The sequence below is a fragment of the Arvicola amphibius genome, chromosome 8, assembly GCF_903992535.2.
Source record: "Arvicola amphibius chromosome 8, mArvAmp1.2, whole genome shotgun sequence".
NCBI lineage: Eukaryota > Metazoa > Chordata > Mammalia > Rodentia > Cricetidae > Arvicola > Arvicola amphibius.
The window spans coordinates 78,818,463-78,843,010 of record NC_052054.1 but is presented as its reverse complement, the minus strand read 5'-3'; the positions used below and the strand labels follow the sequence as shown (position 1 = coordinate 78,843,010).

Below are 24,548 nucleotides of genomic sequence, written 5' to 3'. Positions count from 1 at the left end.
GTGGGGACTGGGGCTTCACTTACTGTCATGGTCTTCCTCTGCAGTCTCTCTGGGGACTGTCCTCCCTCTGGGGCTGTAGTTGACCCTTCAGTGTCCCCAGACAAGTTGCTACACACCCGGAACCTCAGTGTCCTTGCCCACTGAGTGGACAGGTTAGACTAGATGAGACTGCTCCCTTACCTGGCCCCTGGGAACCCAGCCTCGGAGGTCTGTGACACCCCTGAGATGACTCCTCTCATGGAGAGAAGCGGCAGGGTGTCTTGAAAGGTTTGTGTTCCCTCAAGTACAAGTGACCATGAGGACAGATTTGCCCTGTCCTAAATCTCAGAGGGAGCTAACAGCTCAGGGACACAAAGATCCCAGAACTGGCCTGACCAATCACCACTCAGCTACCACTATTAAGAATCTGCGCAGGTTGGCAGATAAGTCCTGGTCAAGTCCCTGTCTCCCATTCCTTTGTGCAGCAACAGAAATCCCAGGGCCAGCTCTGACTGGCCAGTTCTGATCGGCCTGCTCAGACCCTGGTCAAGAGGAGGAAGATTTCAACCTGGGAGTCCCTACTGGGATATGGTCACCCCACCTTTCTTTTTCTGAAGCTCTGTTCTTGGTGTAAACCTGTGGAAAGGGAAGCGCTCACAAGTACCCTCCTCCTTCCCCAGGGGATCAGGAAGCTCAGGTGTAGTGGCTCTGGCTGAACCAGCCTTGATGATCTTCACTGTCGCCGCCGGTGCTGCTCTTTACTTCCCCTCCACGCTGTGTGTGTGTGTGTGTGTGTGTGTGTGTGTGTGTGTGTGTGTGTGGTGTAACCCCAGGCAGATGGGCCTCCAGTTTCTTGCAATCCACAGGTTCCCAGCCCGGAAGTAAAATGCCAGCACGCATCACTGCTCATGCTCTTAAAGAGCTAGATGCAGGGATGTGGTGATGCAGGTCTTAAAGAGCTAGATGCAGGGATGTGGTGATGCAGGTCTTTGATCCCAGCACTCTGGACAGAGGCAGGTGGATCTCTGTGGTATCTAGGACAGCCAGGGCTATTAGAGAGAAACCCTGTCACACAAAGGCCAGGTACAGCTGGACCCCTTAGTGCCCTTACCTTCCTGGAGTACTTGAATACAGGCTAGCCTGTCTTTGGGGATAGGGGAGCTTGTAGTGGCGCACACCTTTAATCCCAGCATTCAGGAGTCAGAGACAAGTGGATCTCTGTGAGTTCAAGGCCAGCCTGGTCTACAGAGCTAGTTGCAGGACAGCCAGAGCTGTTATATAAAGAAACCCTGTCTCCAAAAAAAATCAACCAAACAAACAAATGTGTATTACTTTAGAGGAAGGAAAAAAATAAGAGTGGCAGAAAAGTAATATCCATTACAATTTAAAAGGGCCTAGTAAAATTTTACAAGCACTTGATTCAGGGGTTTCCTGATCATCTGGTGGTAATAAAGGTGGTGTCTTGGGTGTTTCTGCTTCCCTCCCACCCTTTGGAGCATGTTCAAAGTCAAAGTTGTTAGGGCTTCATAGGCCCGCTGAGGAACAAGCCAGGGCCTGAGGGACTGCTTCTGGGTCCTTCTGTGTGTGTGTTTTCCTGTAGTTGCCAGATCTATGTATAGCGACCATTTCTAATTTTATTTTATGCTTCCCTAAATGGCCTGGTAGTGAGTTCTGGGAATCGACAAGAACAGCAGCGGCCTCTGACCTTCTGTGTTAGTTGGGAGCTATTTTGTGTGTGTGTGTGTGTGTGTGTGTGTGTGTGTACACAAACAGAGATTCAGGCCACCTTGCTTATGTAAAAGAGAATGTACAGGCTCAGCCTCGGACAGCCTGCTACCAATGGCGTCAGGAATCACAGAATCCAGAGCCTCCAGTGAGGTTGTCAAGTTGCTGTCTCTTCCTCCCTCTTGGCTCTTTGGGTCAGTGGGTGGGTTGGTCCTCTGTGTTGTTTGTCTCAGAGGGTCAGGAGATGGTCCCTAGCAGATGGGAGGGGATGTACGCAACTCATTCGCCAGAGTCAGTAAGCCATTGCTTTGCCCCCATTTCCCCCACCTGCCCTTAGACTGCTCGTTATTGCTCGGCTCACCTGGCTTCCCGGCCAGCACCAGGGAAAGCAGTACAGCGACCTCAGCATTAGGCCAGGTCTGGATCATGTGCGTGTCAAGGCCGGACCTTGCTCTGCAGAGGTCCTTGAACTTGTGTCTGTCCCTGTCCCTAAGCCTCCTTAATGTACCACCACACCTAGCTTACTCATCTGTTTCTAAATCTGAATCCACCACTGGACCTCAAATTTAAAGTAGTAACCGAAATGTGTGGGCGTGGCCAAGCCTGCTGATGTGCCTCTGCCCCCAGCAGGCTCTCTGCACATACCCCTCCTCTCTCCCTCTCCCTCCGTCCCTCTGTCCCTTTTTCTGTCTCTCACTCCCTCTTTCTCTTGCACACACAAGAAATGAAGGGAAAGCAAACAGGCACAGATTTGGGTTTGTTTTACAGTTATTTTGGTTTCTGGATAGACGCATTCCTTTGAAGTCTTTCATAGTCATCCCCTGTGGACATTGTGGGTGCCCTTCTAATCTCTTCCTGACTCAGGGCCCGGCCTATGCTGGCACCTGTAATATGAGCAGATTCGCTACATCTTAAAATGCTTGCAAGATTGGGTGAAGCACATGCCACGCAAGCCTCACCACCTGCGTCACCCCAAGTACCTCCATAAAGGTAGAAGGAGGGAACCGGCTTCCAGAAGCTGCCTTGTGACTCCATAAGTGCACACACACACGTGTCCCACACACCCTTTCTATACACACGGTTTGTAAAATTTTCATTCAGATAAATGCAACCATACCAAACATTCACGTCCCTAAAGTTATGTCAGAAAAGTCGTGTTTGTCTGTCATTTCTCAGCACATGGCTGTCTGAAAGAAGTGATCCCATGTGTCCTACACTTCTGTGTCCACCCCTTGTCCTCACTGTCATGATACCCACCACTCTGGCCCCCTGGCTGCCCCTGCCCAGAGCCTCACCTGCCTCGGGGCCTTTGCAGCAGCTGCTTTATGGCCTGGAAGCCCTTTCCAAGGTATCTAGGGTGTCATCGTTTGCCATCTTACCTGTTTGGGTCTTTCCTGGTGGAGGCTTCAGCACACTGCGTGAGTTGGCGGCCCTGCCCCCATCTTCTGTTCAGTTTGCATCTGACACCGACCAGTCCTGGTCTTGGGTTGTGTGCTGGTTCAGCCACCTCCTCCACCACTAGAATTTCTACTCTTCAAAGACAGCAACTGTACCGCTTCTGTGTATTCTCAGAGCCAGGCTTTGCTGGCTTTTGTTAAGTCTGGCAGGTGGCTATTACAGCAGGAAGGCTTTGCATCACTTGGCCAGAGGCATGACCTTCTCCTTTCCCTTTTCATAGGTGCATCGCCTTTGACCTAGGCTCTCGTGAGACCTGAAAGGCCACACTGGTGTCCAGGGCATACTGAAGTAAGTACAGTGGTTATTTGTTTTAATTTTATAGGTAATACACATAATGTCTTTATTATTTTTAAATGTACATACAAAAATATCAGAGAACAGGTAATAGCCTCCATCAATACCCCATTTTCCCTTTGGGGTGAGTACTGTCATTCACTGCTAGTATCCACACTTAATCACACACACACACATCACATGTACATGTGTACACACCCACCACACTCACATGTGCATACACACACACACACACACACACACACACACACACACACACTTGTATTTTACTTAGCTGTCTAAGAAAACAATCCAGGCAGTACAGGTGCTCCAGGAGCCCCCTCAGCAGCACCGTGTCTCGGAGCCTTGTTTGTGAGCACAGTTACACAGGCTTCTCTTGGTTCTATACTATTTTAATTAAATTTAAATTTTATAGAGAGTAAACGTCACTCTTGTGGGGGGTTTTGGTTTTTTTTTAAGTTCACACGAAGGAATTTTTTTTTTTGTGAAGCTTCTGCATAGGAAGACAGAACAGACCTATCGTCCTGCTGTGCATTGCTGTCCATCACCCTGCTGTGCACTGCTGCCCATCACCCTGCTGTGCGCTGCTGCCCATCTCCCTCCTGTGCGCTGCTGCCCACCACCCTGTGTGTGCACTGCTGCCCATCGCCCTACTGTGCGCTGCTGTCTATCACCCTGCTGTGCACTGCTGCCCACCACCCTGTGTGTGCACTGCCACCACCACCTTGTGTGTACACTGCTGCCCATCACCCTGTGTGTGCGCTGCTGCCCATCACCCTATGTGTGCGCTGCTGCCCATCACCCTGCTATGCACTGCTGCCAATCACCCTGCTGTGCACTGCTGCCCATCACCCTGTGTGTGCACTACTGCCCATCACCCTGTGTGCACTGCTGCCCATCACCCTGTGTGCGCTGCTGCCCATCACCCTGCTGTGCGCTGCTGCCCATCACCCTGTGTGTGCACTGCTGCCCATCACCCTGTGTGCGCTGCTGCCCATCACCCTGTGTGTGCACTGCTGCCCATCACCCTGTGTGCGCTGCTGCCCATCACCCTGTGTGCACTGCTGCCCATAACCCTGCTGTGCACTGCTGCCCATCACCCTGTGTGTGCACTACTGCCCATCACCCTGTGTGCACTGCTGCCCATCACCCTGTGTGCACTGCTGCCCATCACCCTGTGTGCACTGCTGCCCATAACCCTGTGTGCGCTGCCGCTCTCTCTAGGTTCTAACTCAGCAGCAGCAGCAGCAGCAGCAAGCCACGTAGGTGCTCGCATGTGATTCACCTACATACGGATGATAAATACTTATCTGGATGTGTAGGTTTACGTAGGTTAAATTGGGGAGAATTGGGGCAGATTTTTTTTTTTCCTAATGAGCACTGTGCTCTTTCATGTTCTGTGGTGGATTTTAGGCAGTGAGGTCAGTTTTGGGGCATATGCTCTTTTGGTTCCTAATGAGGCGTTCCTGAATGCTGATGCCAGGCTTTGTGGCAGGGTGCTGGGGAAGCACTGTCTGGTCCTCAAAGGACTGGGAGACCCTAACTGTGGGCGATAGAAGGTGGAAGGTTCTGGCACAGACTGGCAATCGAGCTATGGGACCACGGTGAACTTGGGTGAACTGAATGGTTCTTCTCTGAGCTTTCCGTCTTGCTAAAGTTTTGCCAGGTCCCCAGAGCTTGTCTGTGGGACAGTCTCTGGGGTCAGAGTGTATTCTTGCAGGTATTAGACCTCAGTTGTTGTTCTCCTTGGTTTGTTTGGGCTGTTTTGTTTTGTCTTCTCACAATGCGGATCAGGCTGACCTTAAACTCACAGAGGTCCTATTGCCTCTGCCTCCCAACTGCTGGGATTAAAGGCATGTGCCCACCACTGCCTGGCTTTGTTTGGGTTTTTAATTTTTGAAAAATTTAGTGTGTGGGGGGGGGGGAGAGGAGAGAGAAAGGGAGGGAGGGAGAGTGAGGAAGAGGGAGGAAAGAGTGCAGATGTCTTTGGAGGCCAGAGGTGTTGCGTTCTTCTGGAACCAGAGTTCAGTGGCTGTGAGCTGCCCAGTGTAAATGCTGGGAGCCAAACTTGGGTCCTCTGTACCGCAGTATTTGCTCTTAGCTGCTGAGCTACCTCTGATTTGGTTTTTGTTGTTGCTGCTGCTGTTTTTGTGTTTTTGAGGCAGGTCCTCACAGTTGCCAATTAGGCAAGTGATCCCAGAAATCTGCTCATCTGCTCCCCCAGAGCTGGGATTACGTGTGCACCACCACGCCTGGCCGCCTGGCTCTTTTCATGAGCGCCAGGTCCTCATGCTAGGGTAGCAAGCACTTTCCTGACTGAGCTAGCTCTCGGCCCATCATGCCCTCTATCTCTCCTCCAGTCTACCAGGCTCCTGCACGCCCTCTTGGCTTGTGTGACTCAGGGAGCACACTGCTCTGGTATTTTGCAGTGTTTGGACTTAGGTGTGTTTGTTTTCTCTTGACTCTATTGAGGCGATATTATTACTTAGAAAAATGTCCCAGAAGTGATGTCCCCTCATTAGGGCACCATCCCTGAGACCCACGGTGTCTGTGTGTATTCCTTCTAGCGTTGGTCATCTGACTCACTTGACTGAGGTGGTGATGTCTGCGTGGCAGATAATTCCCCTGTCAGTCCCACCACCATTTTCCACATACAGCTCGCAGCCATTGTGGAGGGAACATTGAACTCTGAGAAAGCTCAGCTTTCCCTCAGACTCGCACGCACTGATGTCAGCATCCGCTGCTGGCTGGGTCCCCCGCCACAGCCCCTGTTGAGGTTTCTCTATAATGTCCTCATACCCTTCCATTTGCTAGCTGCAGTTCTCGGCTAATTGATGCCAGGCTTCCCTTCTGTGATAAACTGAGAATAAGTTTCTATGGTATGGTGGGCCAGTGTCAGGTCAGGGCTTGAGCCTCCTGGCTTCAGGGGGCCTTTTTCCTCATGGTCAAGGGTTGCTGCTACAGTTCCAGACTACACAAACAGGGATCAACTCCAGAGACACGTGTGTTTAAGTCTGGACAACTTGAGTACTCCCAGAATCCTCTAGATGACACCACTTGCATCTTATAGAGCAGAACAATGTCACATGACTTCCCCTTCTGCCAGGCAGGTAGGAAATTTCATTTAAGTTCTCAGCCTCTGGAAGAAGTAACCAGAGGAAAGGGGAATTGAGAGAGTCAGATGGTAAACCAGCCAGTAATGTCTGGCTCCACAGGGGAGAAGAGCAGTAATAATTGGTATTAATAGGAGCTGACTGTGTGCCAGGCCGTGCTGTAAGCACTCTCTATGCATGAGCTCACGCTACCCTTGTGCCCGCCCTATGAGGTCATCGCTGTCATATCCCTGTCGTAATGACGTGGACACTGAGGTACAAGATGGGGAGGCTGCTTACAGAGTAGTGGGCCTGGGTGGAGCCTGTCTCCAGAGCCCTTTCAGGCCAGGCTACATTCTCCCAGCCTGTCTCGCTCTACACCTGCATGTGAGCCCTCCCCCTAGTCCTGGTCTGGTTCTGAGGTGTGCGCCAGTTGTGTCTCTTCCTTGTCGCCCCTAGGGACACTGGGGATGGGGGGACAGGAAATTGCTTTGGGTCTGCCTTTTCTCAGCAAACAGTACTTGTGCTTTTAGTTATTGTGTCTAAATAATGCCACCTGCCTGGCATCCTGCCGATGGCTTCAGTCCATGTTTCCCGTGAGCCTCTGTGCTGATCCCTGTACTGTAGCATGTTGGCAGAGTGAAGAGTCCTACCCAGGAAAGCCATGGGGCCATGGGCGCCTTTACTTGGCTTCAGGATAGCCTTTTCCAAGCCAGTGAAATGAAAACAGGTTGACTGGGAACCCAAGAGCACCGCTGGCTCAGGATCCAGCCAGCACAGGTTCCAGGCTCAGCTGGACCACACTGGCTGGCCCCAATTGGGCATCTTAAGCCATGGAAATGGTTTCAAAGGTTAAATGTGCTTACAAACTTAAGTACCTGGGACAGTGCCTGGCACAAAAGTCACTTAAGGGATGATGGTGTTAATTCTAATACTGCCTTTGCCGATCGTGGTGGCAGTGGCCGGTGGCAGTAGCAGCTCTTATCCATTAGCCCTTATAGCTGTCACCAACACCAGCGGTAGCAGCCGCAGCACCACCACAGCTACCGCCACCAGCGCTCCCTGCTGCCACTGCTGATCCTTACCCACCAAATTCCAAGCTCCTGGAGCCTGGGTATCAGAGCTGTCTTCTGGGAACAGGAATATGCAGCTGAGGGTTGGGTCAGGAGTCTTACAGGAGAAAACAGGAATTTCTTTGGTGCATGCCAGGAACCCACAGCTGTTGGTCTCCTGGCCCTGTCTCTCATGGAATCCCTAGGCTTTTTAGCACTGACCTTGGGACTGTGGCTGCCCTTGACCTCTGTAGCCAGAACACAGGGATGCTTTGTACAGCCCGTCACCCGAGGCCCAAATCAGACCTGACAGTGTGATTTATTCTCTCGGAAGGAGTGGGAGGGCAGCGCCCCAGTGGGGGATTCTTCGGAAGGTTGTCAGCCCGAATTAGCTCACACCCTCGTGCATCCTTGCTGCTTAAGCGTCCTCCAGCTCATAAGGTTTTCCGGGGTGTCTCTAGGGACTGAGGTTGGCTGTGAGCCCTAAAGAGTATGTTTGATGAGGCAGCCTGCAGCCTTATCTAAAGATGACAGCTCTGGGTGGGACCTTTCATCTTCCCAACAGGAAGTGGAAGTGGCACTTCCCAGGGAGTCAGTGTTTTGTCTGCCCCTCCCCCAGTCCTTTCACCACGGTAACCCCCTGCATCCAGGGACCATTCCTTTTCCCCTGGCCACCAGGTCTCATTGCTGTGCCTCTGTTTCTAGTGACTTTATTCATTCACAAGACTTACAGCCTGAGCGAGAGTCTAGGGTGGCAGCAAATTAACACACGTCATTCCTTACTGGGCACATGTGAAGCATGGCAGGTCAGGTGTAACAGGATTGATTTTGTGCTTCAGGGGCCCAGGCCCTGAGGCTGGGGACGGGGGTGGGGTGGGGGCAGAGTGAGCAGGCACTCTCATCTCAGACTAGAGAGGAGAGGAGGACATGAATACAGTGGCTACTGAGCACACCTGTGTCATGTTTATTTGCACCTCCTGCATACTATGGGCTCTGAACACAGTGATCAAGCTCGTCATCTTCAGGAGTTTATGTCTGCTGTGTTTAGTGCAGAAGGTGCAGAGTTCGGTGGTGCTGTGTGGTTGTTTCAGTTCTGGGCGGTCGGAACGAACAAGCAGCCACTCCTGCAACATATACCACTTGGGGGTATGTGTGAGGAAGGGCTGGGCATGTATAGATAGTTAGAGGAGGTCTGAAGGCTGCAGAGTCAGTGACCACGTGGGGTTGAGAGGTAGGGGCAAGGATCCCAGTAAAGGAGCAAGCAGTACCTTAGAGGGAATGGGTGGAGCCAGAAGGACCTGAATTCAAAGCCAGCCTGGGTTTCATGACTCAAATGCATAAAAAACCAAAAGCATGGTATTAAACATGGATATGGTAGTAAATGAACGAAAGACAGAAATGCAAAGGAAAGCTTATGACTGCTTCTAGATGGGCAGAGGAGAACGTTTACTGTAGACATGGGGGAGAGCATAGTCAGAGGCAGGGCCATCTGGGGGAGTCCAGAGTGGACAGGACAGACTGAGCTGGGCCATGTGGGGAGAAAGGGAGGGAAAGAGAGAGGGGAACCAAGAAGACAAAGGCACAAAGTGGAGCAGGTAATCAGAATGGCTGGATTATATGGGGAAGGGCAGCCCAGCCTCTGGACTGGAGAGTTCAGGGTAGAGGGTGAGGTATGCCAGCCAAACCCTGTAACAGGTAAGGACTTGAGGGATGTTGGGAGAACCTAGAGGCCAGGTCAACTTCGATATGTTAAATAGGCCTCAGCCTTTTGTCCCAGGTTTGAAACTTAACAGTAAACACCCATAATGCCAGCACTCTGGGGGTTCAAGGCAAAGGAATCACCACAAGTTCAGGGTACCCCAGGATCACATAGAGAGATCCTTTTCTCCAAAAAAAAAAAAAAAAAAAAGAACCGAGCAAAACAAAAATCAGGGCTGACAAGATTGCTCAGGTGGTGAAGGCATTTCTGTCTGACCAGATGACCTGCTTTTCTCACCAGGGCCCACATGATGGAAGGAGAGCCAGTTGCCTCAGGTGGTTCTGTGACCTTTATGTGTAATATTGGGACATGCACATGTACACACAATAAAGGTACATTTTTAACTTAAAACTAGAGATATAAACCAGGCAGTGGTGGCGCACGCCTTAATCCCAGCACTCAGGAGGCAGAGGCAGTCAGATCTCTGTGAGTTTGAAGCCAGCCTGGTCTACAAAGTGAGTTCCAGAACAGCCAGATTTACACAGAGAAACCCTGTCTTGAAAACAACAAACAAACAGAAACTAAAGATATAGTCAACATAACCATCTACCTATATTTATCAACTCTATGAAATATGTTGAATCTTGAAGTCAAAATTTATGTTAGCTTTGGGGGCTGAGGCTGTAGTAATGCTTCGTGTAGAGCTCCCGCTATGAGTCTACCGGTGAGGCGTTGGGGGTGGGGTTGTGGGCACTCAGGTCCCTGGTCCACAGCCCTGGTCTCAGGGGACTGTGTATCTATCCTCACTGGTATCACATCATCACTGCAGAACTCCCTTTGGGATGGGTTACCAGCACTCCCCAGCCCCTGCTGGTTTGCCCAAGACCCAAATTGCTCAGAATTCCAACCACCAAGGACCCTTGGAAAGGGGTCCAGAGCTGTGTGTAGCTTGTAATAAATACTATCAGGGTCAACCCACAGTTCCCTATCATTGCTGTTATCTTTAGCACTCAGACCTCACTACTCTTAATGTCATGGAAATGCAAGTGATAATCACAGGGAGATGCTGTCACACACTCTTGTGCTCAAGAACAACGACAACAGGATGAGAACAGGGTTTGCCTTTGTGGGCTGTAGTAACCTAAGCCTTTTCCCTACATGGGATCTACATGTGAGTGGGGTCTCCCACAGCAGGATCCCCTTGTAGTGTCCACCATGTAAAGCAGGAGATGGTGAGGGAAGAATGGCTCCCCCTTGTACTCTGAGAGGCTTGCTGCCTGGATGTGGGTATCAGGGGAAGGAGCCTAGGGTGAGGTTTGAGCCCAACTGCCAGGCGAGTAGTGAGGGTGCACGTTGTGTGACACTTGCCCCATTGGGAACCAGTGACAGATTGGCAGAGGATACCATCAAAGTCTAACTTAGTGAACCATTGGATTTTATGGGGGTTGCTTAGAGGAGTAGAGGTGAGGAATTGCTCACAGAAGCAGAAACGATTCAAGGCTCACCCAGAGTGGATGACGGCTCAGAGGGTCATGCAGCTCTGCGGATTGCAAAGTGTTTCCCTCAGGCAGCTTGTCTTGTCCGAGAGTGTCTTGCAGTTCTTGTGAGAACTTGAGAGAAGTACCTGCTGATTCTGGTCACTTTCAGGGACTTCCTGAAGCTCTTGAGTTGTCTGCTTCCCAATCTCTCTTCTCTCTCTCTCTCTCTCTCTCTCTCTCTCTCTCTCTCTATATATATATATATATATATATATATATATATATACAACAGTGCGTTGTTGTGAAGCCTTGCAAAATAATGTATACAGAGATATGAAAATTGAGTCACACAGCTCTCGGCTGCTTGGATAGCTGAGAGATGCAAGGTGGTGGCCAGAGCGTGTGGTTCTGGAGTGGACAGGAGGGGCCCAGGTGGAAAGAAAACTATGATTCCCGAGATCATCCCTAGAGACAGGAGAGAATGGGAAGAGAGGCCGAGAAGTCTGGGAAATGGGGCCAAATGGAGAGGGAGGAGGCCAGAACAGGACTCTTGAAGCGGAGGCCATCTGAGGAGCTAGAAGGGTGCAGAGCTGACATGTAGGCTCTGATGGAAGGGACAGGTGACACAGCTCTACAACACTGCCCCACAGATATGTCAGGTCAACACTCATTGTGTCCCTCTAATGCTTAAGCCATATGTAATGCCTAGTCACCAAACAATACAAACATTTTAAATGACTCTTGGGTTGGGAGGAGTTCAGCATCCTGGGGAAATGCCCTTGGAATGAGCTACTTATCCCATAATGTGGCATGAGTTCTGTTTTCCTGACCTCCTGTTGCCAGCAGGTGTTAGGAAGCAGGGTAATTGGAAATGTTGCCGAGTGTCCTGGGTGCTCCCCAGCTTAAACTCCCGAGTGCCTGGTGCTGTGGACAGACCTGACACACCTTCCCCATTCATAAACTGGGATCCGGCGGTGATGGCGCACGCCTTTAATCCCAGCACTTAGGAGGCAGAGGCGGGCAGATCTCTGAGTTTGAGGCCAGCCTGGTCTACAGAGTGAGTTCCAGGACAGCCAGAACTGTTACACAGAAAAACTCTGTCTTGAAAAAAAAAAAAGAAAAATGTTGCCTTACCAGGAGTCTTACCTCATAACCCCCACCTCTGGGTGAGCAGTCTTGCATATAACCATGTGGCTTACCTGGAGTAATTAACCAGAAAAATGGAGTACCGATATCTAGAGAGAGAGCAGAAGGAGAAAATCCTCTTCTATAATGGGGTGGGGACAAGATGGTCTCAGGAAGCTTTTCTGAAGCAGCAACCACTAATCTTCAACTTGAAGGTAGATAGGAAGCCATGCAGCGGCAGCCAGAACCCTGGTTGTTTGTGAGAGACAGAATGTCTCCCTCCCTCACTTACCCAGCAGGAAAGATACCATGGTCACCAGGATCACGAGCGTGGTTTTCCAGAGCAAGATGCATCCATTGCACTCCAGGTGTGCTGACTCCTGCAGTTTTCCCAAACGTGGGACACTCAACTGCATGGGGACATTGCACTTGAACTCTAGATAAACCAAAACAAGGGCCCGAGGTAGGAAGGTGCTGGGTGTGTTGGAGAAGCTGCCAACACTCCAGCATGGGGAAGGAAGACAAGCAGGGTTGGCCACAGGGGTCTGGTGAGCTATGGTAAGAAGTCTGCCTTTCCTTTGCCCGCGGTGTTGTGGAAGGATTTTGCTTAGAGGACTGGTTTCAGTGGTCCATTTGCTTTGTTTTCTTTGAGATGGAGTCTTGCTATGTGGCTCAGGCTGATGATCTTGCTTCAGCTTCCACGGTCTCGGACCATTGTCACGTTGAAGGGCTGCAAGGAAAGAAGCGACACTTTGGTTTTGAATTTTCCTGTGCACATTCAAGACTCAGAGTCCTGGTACCCTCCTCCGCCAGGACAGCCAGGCTCGTGGTCAGAGGTCCCAGCAGCCACCCGGCTGTCCCACCTGCAGAAGGTGCCCTAGTTCTAGATTCACTCCTAGGAAAGCAGCAGCTTGCTGGTCACGCTAGGCCATGGGAGGCCGACAAAGCAGGTCACTGCAGCTCTGACTTTTCCTCCAAAAAGTCTTAGGCCACTGTGACTCATGAATCTGTCCTCTCGGAGCCAAGGCCCCCTCCTGCTCTCCGTGTAGGCGCCCTCATTCTCTCCCAGGCCCAAGCTGCCTGCTTCCCACTCCTGCCATATCTCCCTATTTCCTTCATAGGGTGTCAACCAGCGGTCTCCCTTGGTGTTCTCTTCTGAGCCAGGCTTGGAGAGAGGTAGGCAGGCCAGGGGTTCCCACATCCCCTTTATCTCCCAAATGTGGTTTCTTTCTGGGCCCAGAGAGACGGGGCAGGTGGTGTGTAACTCTCTTCAGCCCACCTGGCAATGGCATCAGATCCCCAAGTGTAGAAAGTCCCAGGTTCCCCAGGTTGCCCCGGTAGCCACTACTGCGTGCTTCTGGGTAGGTGAGCAACCTTGCTTCCCTTCCTCTGCTGTGGCTGGGCGGTGGTGGCGCACGCCTTTAATCCCAGCACTCAGGAGGCAGAGGCAGGCGGATCTCTGAGTTCAAGGCCAGCCTGATCTACAAGAGCAGGACAGGCTCTAGAAACTACAGGGAAATCCTGTCTCGAAAAACCAAAAAAAAAAAAAAACCAAAAAAAAACAAACAAACAAAAAAAAAAAACCCTTCCTCTGCTGTGCTGCAGCTGTCAGTCCTCAGAACATGGGGCTGTGCTGTGTGCCTCTTGGAAGCCCTCACAACTGTGTGACCTCTTAGTGCACTGCCTCCATGACCAGGTGCTGGCAGAGACCTGTAAACAGGTGGTCTCCATCAGGCCTGCCTTTGCTGCCAGTGTGCCATGCACAGCACTTAGTCCTCCAGCACCTGTGAAGGTGGTTCTTTATATTATGATAGTACTTGGCTTCGGACCTATGCAAGCACTGTAGTGCTGAGCTACTTCCCCAGCCCCTCACTAGTGACTCTAGGCAAGCTCTCTTCTGCTGAACCACACCCCCAGCCTTCCTTTTACTTCTGTGAGACAGCCTTAGCATCTGGTTTTACAGATGGGGGATTGGGATGCAGGTGAGTCAGGTCCCTTGTCTGAGCCATGCATGCACAGTAGATATAAACGGAGTTGGATCGGGACCCAGTCTGCCTGGCTCTGTACTCATTCTTCTCTATTATGACATCCGTTTGTTTCTTTCCAGTCCTCAACACAACTGCTTGGTGGATTTATTGCCTGTCTCTGCCAGTCAGCCACCAAGCTCCTGTCTTTTGGAGTTTTGAGGTGGGGGTCTCATCAGGTAGCACAGGCTGACCTCCTAATCCTTCTGGATGCCACTACAGCCCAGTCACATTCTGTGTCTTGTCATTTGCTACATCCCCAGCTTTAGAGCAGTACCTGATACACAATAGCCCCACAGGAGACCTCTGCTGAGAAAGTGGGACAATCACCATGAGAGTTTGGAGAGCTGGGTCCCTCAGACAGTGCTGGTGGGAATGTAAAGTAAGGTGTCCATCCAGAAACACAGTTTCATGAAAACCAAACATGCTGCTATCATATGACCCAGCCCATTGCACTCTTGGGCACTTAGCCCAGAGAAATAAAACTATGTTTACTCAGAGATCTGCCCACCATTGTTCATAAAAAACCTTTACTGCTTGCCAAGTCTGGAAACGGCCCAAGTGATCAGGTAAACAAACCTGTGGAGTGTCCGCACTGTGGCATAGTCCTCAGCAGAGAGAGAGTGCTGTGGGGGAGGGGGAACCCACTGTGGAGACTCACTGGGGGCAGGCTGGAGGGGGAACCCGCTGTGGAGATGGGGCAGGCTGGGGGGAACCAGCTGTGGAGATTCACTGGGGCAGGCTGGAGAGGGAACCAGCTGTGGAGACTCACTGGGGGCAGGCTGGAGGGGGAACCAGCTGTGGAGACTCACTGGGGCAGGCTGGAGGGGGAACCAGCTATGGGGACTCACTGGGGCAGGCTGGAGGGGGAACCAGCTATGGGGACTCACTGGGGCAGGCTGGAGGGGGAACCGGCTGTAGAGACTCACTGGGGCAGGCTGGAGGGGAGAGGGAACCAGCTGTGGAGACTCAGTGGGGCAGGCTGGAGGGGGAACCAGCTGTGGAGATGGGGCAGGCTGGGGGTAACCAGCTGTGGAGACTCAGTGGGGCAGGCTGGATGGGGAACCAGCTGTGGAGACTCACTGGGGCAGGCTGGAGGGGAGAGGGAACCAGCTGTGGAGACTCATTGGGGCAGGCTGGAGGGGGAACCAGCTGTGGAGACTCACTGGGGCAGGCTGGAGGGGGAACCAGCTGTGGAGACTCACTGGGGGCAGGCTGGAGGGGGAACCAGCTGTGGAGACTCACTGGGGCAGGCTGGAGGGGGAACCAGCTGTGGAGACTCACTGGGGACAGGCTGGCGGGGAGAGGGAACCAGCTGTGGAGACTCACTGGGGCAGGCTGGAGGGGGAACCAGCTATGGGGACTCACTGGGGCAGGCTGGAGCGGGAACCGGCTATGGGAACTCACTGGGGGGCAGGCTGAAGGAACCATTGGGAGATAGATGATGCTGAGTGAGAAAAGCCAGTCTATTTGCGGAATGAGCCCCCCGGGTGCGACATTCTAAACGGAAGACTTACATAGTTGGGCCATAGATGGACTGACCATGGCTAGGAATGGGGTATTGGTGGGAGGTGGGCGTGGAAGAAGCACGGACCAGCAGGAGGACTTTACAGTGACAAAACTTCTGGAACAGAGGACAGGGATGGAACCCATGGACTCTATCAAGGCACCCTCCCTGATCCTGTCATGGTGTTGAATACACAAGCATGCACGTGGTGAACTAGGAACCCTGAATAGTGGGCTGGCAAGATAGTTCAGCATGTAATGTCCTGGTCACCCAACTTCAGTCTCGGGAACCCATATCCAAACAGAAGGAGAGGACCAACCACAGCGTCATCCTCTGGCCTCCACACACCCTTGCTGTGACACCTGTGCACCTTCCTGCCACACACAAATGATAATTTTTAAAAAAGAAAAGAAGCCAAATATGGTATAATCCTAGCAGGATGGGCAGGGCAGCACCCAGTCCTTAGAAGATCCATGGACAGGAGGTTAAAGTTGGTGGGGACAGGGGAATAGCAAGGGCAGCTTAGGCTATGGTAGTAAATTGTAGACCACAAGGGCTATAGAGTATAAGACCATCTTAGAAAACAAGGAAAAAATCTGAATAAAATCAAGATTGCATTTTAGTTAAAATACTATTCTAGAGTTTTATCCAGTATTAGCATTTACAAACTATAAGCATAAAGCATATATATTATGTCTCACAATTCCATGTGAGTCTACAATAATCTTTTCCCCCCTTGGGTTTTTCAAGACAGGTTTTTCTGTGTAGCCCTGGCTATCCTGGAACTCACCTGCCTCTATCCCCTGAGTGCTGGGATTAAAGGCATGCACCACCTCCCAGCTCTACAATAATCTTAATAAAAATTTTATTTGATGAGATTAATTGGCTCCCAACATACCCAGGCTCAGTAAGTGGCAGCTGCTGTCAGCCCTGTTCTCCTAACCTCATCACACCAGTCCATGCAAGCTGCTCTCTTGTGTCTTCACATGAAATGTAGACTACCGCCTTGCTAGAGTTCTCTAGCAAGAGACTCTAAGAATTTGTGTGTGTGTGTGTGTGTGTGTGTGTGTGTAAATGCAAAATCTAAAAAAAAATATCATTTGTAAAATTGCTAGTGATACGTGATGATGTGTGCCTGTAATCCTAGCATTTGGGAGGTAGAGGTAGGAATGTCAGGAGTTCAAGGTTATCCTGGGCTACATAATGAGTTAGTGACCTGCCTGAACTACACGAGACTGAGTCTCTATAAAAGAAAAACTTCTCTGTGGGGCTAGGCATGTATGACATGTCTGAGCTTAGTACTGGGTGGGGGCGTGGGGCTCAGAGAGGAGGAGCTGGAGTTCCAGGCCAGCCTGGGCTACACAGAGAGGCTTTGTGGATGTGGGCTGGGAATATAAAGTTTCCAGTAAGACAGGAAGAGAGAAAGCAATAGGAGGGTTCTGCAGATGTGGGAAATGGGCAGAGCTTAGGAGACCATGGACAAGAGGTCAAGAGTTGACCCTCAGGCCAGACATGGAAAAGGGGGTTCAGGCCTTGGGGAGAGCTGACCAGATTTTGCATTTCCTTGTGATTCTAGTGGCTTTCCAGAGATGGGGGGGGGGTCTAAGAATCGGATATGAGAGACCAGCAGCTGGGTCCCCGAATGTGATAGAAGTCAGCCACAAGAGAAGGGGGGAAGACGGCAGGCGAGCCCCAAATAGCAGGGTCCAGGGTGGCTCCCAGGCCCTGGCTGCTTTGTCGCTCTCCCGCATTTGCCCACACTCTTAGCGGAGTGGGGAGGGAAGACTGGGTACAGGAAAGCTGTCCTGGCTCCAGCTTCGTCACCCTGTGCAAATAGGGTTATCTTCATCACTGGGTGTAGTGATATTTCATTTGTATTTTAATAAATAGAGCTTGCCTGAAGATCAGAGAGCCACACTGGTCAGCCATACAGACCAGGCAGTGGTGGCACACACCTTTAATCCCAGTAATCACACTAGTTAGCCATAGAGACCAGACAGTGGTGGTGCACTCCTTTAACCCCAGCCCTAGAGAGGATTATAAAATGGGAGGAGACAGATCTCAGCTCAGTCTCATTCTGAGATTTCTGGAGCTGCTTTGCTTTTCTGATCTTCAGTTTGAACCCCAATATCTGCCTCTGAGTTTTTGTTAACTGTGTTACACCTGGGCCTCTACAAGGCCCCAAACACAGATGTGCTAGTGAGACCCTTTCCTAAGAAGCAGGGACAAGGAAGAGGTGCTGTTTGAGGTGGTGGGAACAATTTGCTCAGTTCAGGACATCTGAAGATAGCAGGACAGTTGTAGATATGTCGAAATTCATGAAATGTCACTGGTTATGGTGGTTTGAATAAGATGTCCCATACCATTGACTGTGGCATTTGAATAGTTGGTCACCAGTTGGTCGCCCCCCCCCAACTGTTGGGGGGATCTTAAGAGGCTTGGTCTTGCTGTAAGTGTGTCACTAGGGTTACATTTAGAGTTTGCTTCCTCTGTTTCCTGATTGTGAACTCTCGGCTGTTCTGCTGCCATGTCTGGTGCTTGCTCACACTCCCCCACTGTGATAGCGACGGCCTCTTCTGTAAGTTGCCTTGGTCACGGTGTTTTATCACAGGAATGGAAAAGTAGCTAATATACTGGACACGATGGCTCACACCTGTAATCCCAGCGCTTCAGAGGCCAAGACAGGGAGATCAGAAGTACAAGATCATCCTCAGCTATCTAGGGAGTTCCAGGCCAATGTCTGAGACCCTGTCTCAAAAACACGAGAAAAGAAAAAGAAAACCAACCCCCACACAAGTCATCAAATATATTGTTAAAACAAGTACATTTTTACCACATGTAACTGTATTTCAGTGATTAAATACCGAGTTACACACTGTCAGATGACAGTTGTAATGAAATGGCCATGTGTGTGGCACTCTCTGCCCAGTGCTTTCCAGATTCATGTGACAGGCAGTGTCAGTGCTTTGCGGGTCCCGGCACCCAACTGCTTACAGATAGAAAGCGATCAGACCCAGGGCCCTTTGTTCCCACTCTTCTCACTTGCCCTTTCATCTGATGGGGTGATGGGACGCTGGGAGTCTAGAGAGGTCCACGCGCTGAGGTCCTCGGGCCATGTGCCTTCTCAGAGCTCACAGCAGTGGCCCAGATCCTAAAGACCGACCTTTGATGCAGGAACAGAGCAGCTGCAGGAGAGCCAGCAGGCTTCAGGGCTGTCTGTCATCCTCAGCCCAGCAGCTGGGGGCGAGCCCCCTGCTGCTATCAGGAGCAGCAGAACACGGGGACCTGCTATAGCGCAGCAGCTGTGGTGAAGATGGGGGGAATACAGTGAGCCAACTGCTGGCGGTTCCCACATACACAGGGCATCCCTGAGGACTGCAAACCATCTTTTTATACGGGGGAGGCTGGCTTTCCTGTTCAGCTGCTGCTGCCCATTTCCCTCTTGTAGAGATCTTCCTTTAATAATCAAAAAGTAAGTGGCTGCCCAGGTGTAGTGACACCTGTCTATAATCCCAGCGCTCAGGAGGCTGAGGCAACAGGATCGCAAGTTCCAGTCCAGCCTGGGCTGCATAGCAAGACCCCGTCTTAGAAAAAGAGAAGACAGCTGGCTAGCCTACACATCTCCATCAGGATTTTGTGCTTGCAAATAGCAAACACCCTGGCACCATCTAGCCAAACAGGAACAGTGTTTCATATGTTCTAGAAGTCCAGAGGTGGGTGACATCAGCCTGAATGTAATCAGCAGCTCCGCATGTGTGTTCCAGACACCAGCCCTCGATCCTGGCTTCTTCCTCACGTCCCTGGGTCCCAGAATGGCTTCCAGTGACATCTAGAGCCACGTGCTTTCTTGCCTACAGGCACTGAGAGAGCGCACATCAGAGACCCTTCCCCCTTGAGTGATAAATCCTTTCTGGCTACAATTGGTCCAGCTTAGGTCGTGTGTCCCTGCCAGCTGGCCAGTCAGATCAGAGAGGAACAACTCACCCTGTTGCCTTTGACCAATTAGAGCTGGGAAGTGGGAATTGAGCTGCATCTCAGTGCCCACCACAGGGTAGAGAGACTCTCTGCTCTGTTCTGCCTGGAGCTCACACACTCACAGATGGCATCGGGCTCAACAGATTCGGTGGCTCTTGAGAACAAAGCAGTGTGGTTTTCCTGCACCCTGTGCCCTGCTCCTCCTGCGTGCCTTCTTCACCCTCCCATCCCCACAGGAAGAGCAGCAGAGACTTGCTGTGCAGCTTGTCTGCTGCTAGGAAAAACGACTCCCTCCTCCTGTCCCTGGGTAGATTGTCTTCCTTTTTTCCGCAGTCCTTCCAGCCACTACTACCTCTTTTCAAAGTCTCTGTGGTATGGCTGTGGCTATCAACTGGGTGTGGTGGCGCACGCCTTTAATCCCAGCACTTGGGAGGCCACGGCAGGTAGATCTCTGAGTTCGAGGCCAGCCTGGTCTACAGACTAAGGATAGCCTGGGCTATGTAGAAAGACACTGTCTACAGACAAGTAAAAGCTTCCAGAAATGGCCTTGGATTTGTACTTTCTGTTTTTCATGGTTTTCACCCAACAGCTTGTGTTTGAGAGCTGGCCACACTGATATGTGCCGGCAGTGACCACCTGGTGTTCTCTGCCACATCTCACATTTCTAGTCCCCTAGTTGAGGTACTGAGTTGTCCACAGATCCACACCACAGCAAAAAGTGCTTCACGTGTCCTCACGAATCTGTAAGGCCCAATTCAGGGTTACTACTGGCCTTGGGCCATGGACAGGTTGGTGGGGTGTGTTCATTCTCATTCTACCCAAGCTCCTGCCCATAAGACTGCTCCAGACCACACTCCTCACTTTAACATCTGTATCTCCTAGAACACTGCAGCTGGTGAGTACGTGTGTCCAGTGCGTGTGCGTGTGTGTCCACAGTGGGGTGTGTCCGTTCTTTGCTTGTGCTCCCTTGTCAGTACGTCCATCCCTTCACTGGCCCTGGAGCCTAGCAGACAAGCTATGTGTGCTGCAGAGTGCAGAGCTGGAGAGTTACCATGGCTCTTTGCAGGAATCTAGAAGATCATGAATAAATCACAGATAATTGGAAATTGAGTTATTTATACTGTTGGAGTTTGGTTTTGCTTGGGTTCAGATTGTAGTGGTGCCTTGGTTCTTTCCTCTTGAAGAAGGTATTTAATATTAATTTTTAAAGGAGCCCACAGCTGAAAGATATGAACTTTTAAAAGAGATTTTGGATTTTTTTTTTATAGAGAGTGAATATTTTAAAGAAACTGGAATTTTAATGAATTTGAATTTGTAAAGACTGGAACTTTAAAAATTATTCATGATTTTACCTGGCAGTGGTGACGCACACCTTTAATCCCAACAGTTGGGAGACAGAGGCAGGCAAATCTCTGAGTTCGGGGCTAGCTTGGTCTGCAGAACGAGTTCCAGGACAGCCAGGGCTGTTACACAGAGAAACCCTGACTCAAAAAAAGAAAAGAAAAGATCGTGATTTTAATGTGAAATCTTAGGAGGGAATTTGAAGGAAAGGGTAGTGGCTCAGTAGTGATGCATTTGTATGTCGAGTTGACAAGGGGTCAGTTGTACTGACTGGTTTTGTGTGTTAGCCTGACACAAGCTACTGTCCTCTTCTTGCCTCGGTTGAGGAAATCCCTCCACAAGAACCAGCTGTAAGACATTTTTTCAATTAGTGATCAATTGGGGGAGGGCCAAGCCCCTGGTGGGTGGTGCCGCTCCTAGGTTGGTGGTCCTTGGTTCTGTAAGTAAACAGGCTGAGCAAGGCAGGGGAAGCAGGCTTGTAAGCAGCTCCCCTTCATAGCTCTGCATCAGCTCCTGCTTTCGGAATCCTGCCCTGCTTGAGGTGCTGTCCTGGCTTCCTCCAGTGATGGACAGCGATGCTGACGTGTGCGCCACATAAACCCTTCCCTCCCCAGCCTGCTCTTCAGTCATGGTGTTTCATCGCAGCAGCAGAAACCCTAACTAAGACAAATTTATGCCAGAAGTGGGGTGTGTGTGTCTGTGTGTCCACATCTACGAAGGAACCTCTGGCTGGGGAGGGGTATTCACAAGGAGAGGACTCATCAAAGAAGCAGAAGGAATGGCAAGTTTCTCCAGACCCTGTGTTGGTGACCCCGATTCCAGACACCAAGGGATTAATGCGTTCACACCCAAAGGTAATAAAGAGAGGCGTGTGCTTCAGAGCTGCTGGCTGAGCAAAGAGGAATTGGAATGCTTTGGGGAGTGCATCGGGAATGAACTCTGCCCTCACTCAGATCCAGCTCCAGGGTGCCCTCAAGCCATGGACAATACCACTTTTAGTTATGGTGCAAGGCCAGGAAAGCTTAGCCATTGAGAGCATTCTTAGTCAGTGGGCTGGATTTGAACTCAGCTTTGCCTCTCTCCCCAGTGTAGCCTTCCTTATGCAAGTTACTTTTGTTTGTGCCTCAGTTTCTCGTCTATGAAATGGGAATGGCAATAGTATCTCTCTAGAAGATTGTACTGATCAAATGAGCCAGCACTGAACAGTGCTTAGAGCAGGGCCTGGTGGAAAGTGGTTCTCCTGCTGCCTGGGATTGTCTCAGATCCTTATGCAAGTTACTTTTGTTTGTGCCTCAGTTTCTCGTCTATGAAATGGGAATGGCAATAGTATCTCTCTAGAAGATTGTACTGATCAAATGAGCCAGCACTGAACAGTGCTTAGAGCAGGGCCTGGTGGAAAGTGGTTCTCCTGCTGCCTGGGATTGTCTCAGATGACCTCTGCGAGGAGGGTCACACAAGCAGGTGTGAGGGTCACACAAGCAGGTGTGGCGAGTTCCCTGGTCTTGCTCTTATCTGGCTGCTGTGTCTAAGGGGAAGCACCTGATAGAAACAACTGGTAGACAGGCAGCTCAGGAAGCCAATCAGGGCTGTCCCTGGACAGAACATGAGTTAGTGGATTGGCTAAACAGAGAAGAGTGGTGGAGCTAATACCCAAGCTTCCAGTGGCACATTCCTGTCACTCAAGCACAGGTGAGGGAAACAGAGTTTGAGGCTGGCCTGGGTTACCAGTAGTGGGACCCCATCTTTGCAACAAGCAGAAGGCGGCTGGGCGTGGTGGTGCACAGCTTTTACCCCAGCGCTCAGGAGGAGAGGCAGGTGAATCTGTGACTCCAATGCCAGCCTGTTCTACCTAGTGAGTTTCACTAGCCAGCCAGGCTGTATGATGAGACCCTGTCTCGGGGTGGGGGTAACGGGAGAAAAGAAGAAAAGATAGAAAAGCCAAAACAGAAGCAGAGTTGCAGATTGGTGAGCCTTTGTGGTCAGAGGTGGTTTTCCTGTTTGTTAAGAAAGCAGTCTTTGGCACGAGTGTCTCCCTCCGTCCCCAGCAGACCCATTTACCTTCCATTAACTAGAATTAACCCTCCAGAGCTGCTGCTTGGGTTGAGCGCCCTGCTGGCCCAGCCCAGTGCAAACTAAAAGGAGCAGCGTGAGCTTGAGTGCACCCACCAGCCCTGGCGTCCTGGGGACAGCACTAGCAGAGTCCATCCTCACTTAGGAGGGTCTGGTTTAAGAAGGGAAGTAATGAATGACATCACTCTGTCGTCGCCCCCTACCATCACCACATCTGCAGTGGGAGTGACACGGCCCGCCCTGGGTTCTGCTGGGGTACTGGGGGGAAGAACCTAAATAGACAACCCTTTCTGCAATTGGACTGAAGCCGTCTTTAATGTAGAAAACTGTCACTTTTTGTTTGTTTGTTTGGTTTTATTTTTGGAGACAAGAATGACCTTGAATTACTGATCCTCCTGTCTCCTGATTGGACGGGAGTGAGGGGAAGAAGGGGGAGGACGACTAAGCCCAGTTTACGTGGTGCTGGGGATCAGGCCCAGGGTTACTGCAGTCTAGGCTAGGACTATGCTAATAGTTAAGCCCGGCTTTAGTTTATCATTCTGAGCACTGTTCATTTGAAGAGAAGTGTATCTGTGTGTGTGTGTGTGTGTGTGTGTGTGTGTGTGTGTGTGTACTCTGCAGCCTTGGCTGACCCCACACTTGGTGATAACTGCCCCAAGAATTTGGAGCTGAGCTGGAGGATGATTTAACAGCACTTGGTGCCCTTGCAGGAGGCCCAGGTCAGGGGTTTCCCAGGGCCCCGCATGGGTGCAATGCACACGTGCAGACAAAGTCAAACTCTTCTGGAGGCAGAGGCAGAGGATCTCTGAGAGCTCAAGGCCAGTCCTGTCTACATAGGGAGCTCTAGGACAGCCAGGACTACTTTGAGAGATCCTGTCTTTTTTAAAAAAGAGAAGGAGGAGGAAGAAGAAAAGGAGAAGAAAAGAGAAAAAAGGAAAGGGTGATTTAAAGTAATTTGAGAAATAAATGGAAGTATAAACAACTGGTCACTACTGTCTTCAGTTTTAAAACACGTATTCCCAGCCTCTCTCTGAATGCATGTGTGTACTCTTTGCTGTGGGAGTGTTTATGGTCAGTGGATGTGGGGCCATGATCCCCCATGCTCCATAAGCCATCAGGGGGCCAATGCTGTTGCTTTGTTTCCCTTTATAATCAATGCCATTAATATTTTTCTTCTACTCTAGTTATTTCTTTGGGATCAATTCCCAGAAGTAACATTACTGGTTCAGAGGGTAAGAACATTTTTATTTTGGTTGCCACATTGCCTGGAGAAAGGTTCTACTGCATGCACCTTTTTTGTGCATGCGTGCGTGCGTGTGTGTGTGTGTGTGTGTGTGTGTGTGTGTTGTGCATCGTGCATCTTGCAGTCTGTCTTCTTCCACCTGGCCTGAGGCCGCCTCTCTGCAACACTGACCAGGGGCAGAATGATACATAAACAGAGCAGCCAGCTCTCGGGATCTGCTAGCCAGGCCAGTGGGCCCGAGAAGAAACTGTAACCCTTCCAGAGTCTTCTGTGTGTTGCTGCAGGCGTAGGGCTGGCATTCATGTTTCTGTCATCCAGTCCACCCTTGTGATCTGTGCTCCCCTTCTTACTGTGGGGAGGAAAGCAGGAACCCACTTCCCTTTTGAAGGTGGGTGGAGGTCCCTTCCTCTGTCCCCAGATGACCTGTGGTAAGTCTCTCTGAGACTGTTCTGAGACACAGCCCTGGTCTCCTGGCCTGCCCTGCCT

General features: G+C 50.8%; 1 protein-coding gene and 1 pseudogene across 1 annotated transcript in view; both read left to right on the top strand.

Annotated features, from left to right (window-relative positions):
- Window positions 1-24,548, top strand: part of Sipa1l3 (signal induced proliferation associated 1 like 3) — a 204,163-nt gene that overhangs the window by 86,680 nt on the left and 92,935 nt on the right. Inside the window, 1 exon segment of the mRNA XM_038340138.1 lies at window positions 3,383-3,450. The gene's annotated coding sequence lies outside the window, so the exon portion shown is untranslated.
- Window positions 12,187-12,324, top strand: LOC119822103 (annotated as a pseudogene).